The sequence below is a fragment of the Numenius arquata genome, chromosome 6, assembly GCF_964106895.1.
Source record: "Numenius arquata chromosome 6, bNumArq3.hap1.1, whole genome shotgun sequence".
NCBI classification, from domain to species: domain Eukaryota; kingdom Metazoa; phylum Chordata; class Aves; order Charadriiformes; family Scolopacidae; genus Numenius; species Numenius arquata.
The window spans coordinates 40289856-40295342 of record NC_133581.1 but is presented as its reverse complement, the minus strand read 5'-3'; positions in this window follow the sequence as shown (position 1 = coordinate 40295342).

The window sequence follows — 5487 nt, the reverse complement described above, 5'->3', positions numbered from 1 at the left end:
CCTTTCTTGTCCCAGGCTGCTTGTTTTCTTCTTCTAATCATTTCTCTTGATGTCTCTGCTAAATTTTCACCTTTTCATCACTGATTACAGCACCAGGAAAACATTGCTGTGTACTGGATTGCTCATCTTGGATGTTGTGTGTGAATTGTTCCGTTTAACCAAAACTTCAAGTTTCTCTGATGCCTGGTAACAGTGAATGTTAGTTGAGGTTCAGTGGCAATTCTCTTTGCTGTTCTTGTTCTGAATCCTCCTCCATAATAATGTCTGCCACTGAGTTTCAGTGTTGCCTGTGGCACTCCCTCTATTGCTCCAGTCCCGGGCTGCTTTGCCAACTAGAGAAGAAAAAAAAAAAGGGCTTCCCCCACCTACTTTGAAGCACCTCAGATGAACTTTGCTATCAATTGTACTTTTTTTAGTGCTAGCTTTATACAACTTCTGTCACCTTAGACAAACAGAAATGGAAAAACCCTGATCTCATAGTTTTCTTCCGTCTTTGAGAACGTATTCCATAATGCAACGTGTCAGATTGAAACATAGCAAGAGATGTTCTCCTTGGTCCTCTTCCAGAATTGTTTGTACCAGCCTACTGAGTAGTTTTGTATTTTGCCTCAATGGAGACTGCCTAGATTCATCAAGAGTCTGGAAGGAGGCTGTGAACCACTGACCTCTACACCATTGTGGCCTCCTCATTAGAAGAAAATTGAGACTAGGCTTTAATACTTGGACATAGAATTTGAGTGGTGAATGCTAATAATGGATCCTCATGCATTTAAGAAGCTGGAGAATTTAGTTCTGTCTCTGCTGGCTTGAGGTGGGCATTGTTGTGAATCACAGTATTCCTGCTTTGGAGATCCTTTTGCACTCCGTGAACCCCTTCGTTACAGAGGCCTGATACTTAACACTTCCTGCACTTAGAGTGTAAGCACTAATCGTACAACTCTGCCAAGTGATGGCTACTCCGCATACAGGGTATGTAGCACTGTACAGTCTGGAGCTTGCACCACCACTCAGGGCGAGTGACAGCCCAGCTCTCACTGCTTGCAGTAGCTGAGAGTGTGAATCTTGGAACTAAGTATTCAGAATATGGACCTCCCTAGGGAGAGATGTAGCTCTCACTGTGCAGAGAATGAAAGCATGAATATTGGTTACAAAGTATTGGTATGCCTGCAACACTGATACTGAAACATCCATACTGAACTCCAGCTTGTCCTCTGTCAACGTAAGAGCAGGAACCATTGTTTGGGCTATACCCTGGAAGATGTGTTAGGTTGTAGGAATCCGTGCTTTCATTATTGAGCGCAGAAGAACATACAAAAACCCTCTTTCATGGTCAGAACCCAGCCTTAACTACATTTAGATATAAGATAAAGATCATGTACCTAACATATAACATATACTGAAACGCAGCTTGGCAGGGTAATATTTAAGTCTGAAACCTCAGCAAAGAACAAACCAAGGCTGGTCTTCTGCTAGAGGTCTAGATTCTGTTAGACCTTCCAACACTATTCATTGTTCACGGTCCTATGGATTTCCCTTCCTTTTCTCATTTACATTTGTTAAGTCTAGGTAGATCACCTTTTCAGGATGAACCATTGGTTCTAACTTTTGTAAATCCTCTATGACTCATCTGCTACAGTTCACTCCTCTGCCCTAACCTGCTCTCTGGCTGTATCTTTCCCAGACCAGGCCCGTCTTTCGTCTTTTTTCTCCAGCATGACACTGAAATCTGCCCAGATTAAATAGTGTTCACCAGGCAGCCTGGTTTATTCCTTACAAACACTAGGAAAGTGCGGTGGGTCAGACTGAGCTCCCAGCCGGAAGTTGTCCGTCTCTGCATGGAGGCAGGTGTAAAGGAGTCAGTGGGGCTAGTGGACAGACTTGTGGTGCACACAGAGTTAATGTGCTGACAGAAACACTGAGGTTTACATCTGTAAAACCAAATATAAAAATAATATGATGAGTAAGACTAAAATTCCCTGTTCTGAGCTTCCAGGGGGCCAGCTCCCCTCCCCCCCATTCAGGGCTCAGAAGTCACTTCTCCTTTTCTGCTGTGCCTTGCAGAAATGTGTCCTGGGATGAGTCAGAGCAGGACTTCCAAGCAGTAGCGTTACTGCATTTGGCTCTCACCAAACAGCAGGCAAAAATGCCTGCTGCTGGGGCCTTGCAGTTCGTTTCATACACTTAGAGAGCTCTCCTTCTGATTCACTTGTTGCCCCTTGATACTGTTTTTTTTTCTGAATCATAGGATCATAGAAAACATTAGGTTGGAAGGGACTTCTGGAGGTCACTTCGTCCAGTCTCCTGCTCAGAGCTTCACAATTAGATCAGGTTGCTCAAGGTTGTGGCCAGCTGAACTTCTGAAAATCTACAAGAGATACCACAGCAACCTTGGACACCTCTTCCAGTGCCTGGCCACCTTTATCGAGAAGAACTTCTTAAAATCTGTGTGCCCTATCTACATTCACGGTCTGTCCATGTTTCTCTGCTTGCCCGTGCCCCATCTGTCAGTGTTTAACATCTAGTCTTCCATATGTGGGCACTCCAGAGATGTTTTTATGTGGCCTCTCCAGAGATTTTGCTCTGGTACCTCCTCTTTGCAGTTAATGCACTCTCAGGGCACCATGCATGTCACACTGCTCTCAAAAGTGAGCTATGTTTAACGATGTCCTGAGGACAGAGTGCTGATAGCACTATCAGGTGTGAAGAAGCATGAATTTACAAAGCCACTCTGATCCCTTTATTAGCAAGTTTTATGGTGGAAATTCAGCTGCCAAAATGTCTTCCTAGGAAAGAACACCCCCCCGCGGTGGCTAGGGAGCCAGACTCCTCTGGAGGGTTGAGCAGATGCTTGCCAGGCTTTCATGAGACACTTGGGGCCTAACTCCCACCGAGGCTGTGCCTGGCTAAAGCAAAGTCTCCCACAGTGCTGGAGTGACTGGGGGAAGGTTTAGCACCACCCCAGCGCTGGCGGTGTTCCCATCCTGCCAGCAGACCACCTCATCTTCGTGGGGAGAGGCGAGCAGTGATACAGCCGTACCAGCCTCATACCCCGACTCCATACAAAGCCCACGTCCTGCGCTCAGCTGGGAACTGCCACGGCAAAATAAGTCATTACCAAACTCTCCCTGCAAGGTGCAGTCAACTCCCCGTGGCATTTGGGTATTTTACGAAGGCCACTCATGTAGTATGACCCTTGAGTTTAATTGCTTGTATGCAGTAGCTGTGTGAAAGATCAGATCTTATCTACCAAGTTATATCTTCTTCCTCGCCCTGACGCTGGTCAAATTCCCGATTTCCCCGCGGACAGGCGCCTTAGCGCGAACCTCGGCAGGGACACGGGAAGTTGGTGGGTGCCCAGCGATCTGGTTTTGCGGGCAGGTAGCGCCTCCCTGCGGTGGCTCTGCAGAAATACAGCTTTAACGGGATCGCCCCTTTGTCCAGCACGGCGTCAAGCTGCTCCCGAGCAACTGTGAGCTACAAACTCCAGAACCTCAAGAACCAGAGAATAACTGATTTTCCATTTTTCCTTTTACATTTAGTCCATTTTTTTCCCCAGCTGAATGCTGTAAACGGGTTTGTCAGATTGGTAACCCAGCTAATAATGTAATACTTTATCAAAGTAGGACTTTGAAAAAAGAATAGCAATTAAAAAATCAAAAGTAATGCTTTTAAAAACAATCTGCTTGCAGAATTTGTCATTAATTGACTAGAAGATTTGAGTGACTGAATTTTTCAGTAAACAAATTATTTGCCCGGAGCACTGTGTCCAGCTTTGGAGTCCTCAACACAGGAAGGACATGGACCTGTTGGAACGGGTCCAGCAGAGGGCCACAAAGATGATCAGAGGGATGGAGCACCTCCCCTATGAAGACAGGCTGAGAGAGCTGGGGTTGTTCAGCCTGGAGAAGAGAAGGCTCTGGGGAGACCTCATAGCAGCCTTCCAATATCTGAAGGGAGCCTACAGGAGAGCCGGAGAGGGACTCTTTGTCAGGAGATGTCCTACAGGACAAGGGGTAATGGTTTTAAATTGGAAGAGGGGAGATTTAGATTAGATATCAGGAAGAAATTCTTTCCTGTGAGGGTGGTGAGGCACTGGAACAGGTTGCCCAGGGAAGTTGTGGATGCCCCATCCCTGGAGGTGTTCAAGGCCAGGCTGGATGGGGCTTTGAGCAACCTGGTCTATTGGAGGTGTCCCTGCCCAGGGCAGGGAGGTTGAAACTTGATGATCTTTAAGGTCCCTTCCAACTCTAACCGTTCTATAATTCTGTGATTCTGTGAAGATGTGCCAGGCTCCACTGATATCTCTTGGCTTTTGTGGATGCACAACGCGCCAGACTTTGGGGGCTGTGCACAAGGTGTACCCCACGGCTCTGTCTTCATGAGTCCCAGTGAGCTATAGTGGGTTTACATATTTTCTGGAAAGCTGCTTCAGTTCGATCATTGCCTCACTCTAGCAAGAAAGACACAAGAGACCACAAGGGTAAGCGCTGGAGACACCCAAGTAAAGATGTTAGAGAGGCAAGAACATCAGTTACAAGTCAAAGAACTGGATATATGGTGACTTGTTTTGTTAGTCTGCCTTAAAAGTGATCTGCTTTGGGTTTTTGTTATTGGTGTGTTTTTTTCCTCAGCTGAGAAAATAATTATAAAGTAAATAAAGTAAAGAATACAGAAACCTCAAAGTCACTTTCAGAGAAATCAGGTTGAAGCGGCTCCATGGCTTGGGGGAGGCAGGAGAAGGTCCCTTCTCCCCGCTCCAGTCGGCTAGTCTCTATTGTGACAAAATACCAGCTTTCGGACCCAGCCTGCTGGACCCTGATTTTACCATACTGGTCTCTAGACTAGCACTGAAAATTCACTGCAGTTAAGAATTCAGCCACGAACTGTGAAAAAGCTCCCTTTGATCCATGCTGTAGTAGCAGCTGCCACTTGATGACATGAGCTACTGAGTGCACATTTCATCCAGAATTCTTCCAGTGTTGGCTTGTGGCAGGATGCCACAGAAACTGAAATTCTTGCAGGGAAATCCTACGTCACTGAAGTCAAAAGCGAACTCTCACTCGTTTCTCTGAGGCTGTGACACCACTATGGATTGCAATAGTCCAAAATTCTCCGTGTGGCGTGGTTTACCGGAGGAGGTGCCTGTTGTCGCTGTGTTAATCCCAGGTATGATCCATCAGCACAGGGAACCATGGAACGCTGGTGGTAGTTATTCAGGCAGTAGGAAAGGGGCTGTGGAACACAAGAACCAAAAAGCTTACAACTCGAAATTGTAAGATTCAATGCAAAATACTTTTTTCTTAAAAAATTTACTTTCAGGATTCAGCTTCCTGTATAAACATTCTGCTTGCAAGTGAGAAAGATATAACTTTTCTTAAAACTGTGTTTTCGGTGCAGTAGTGTGTAGGGTTGTGTTCCCATCACATGAAAGCAGAAAGAGCGGCTAAACCAGACACTGGCTGACTTAATTCCTAACTCCTGCTCCAG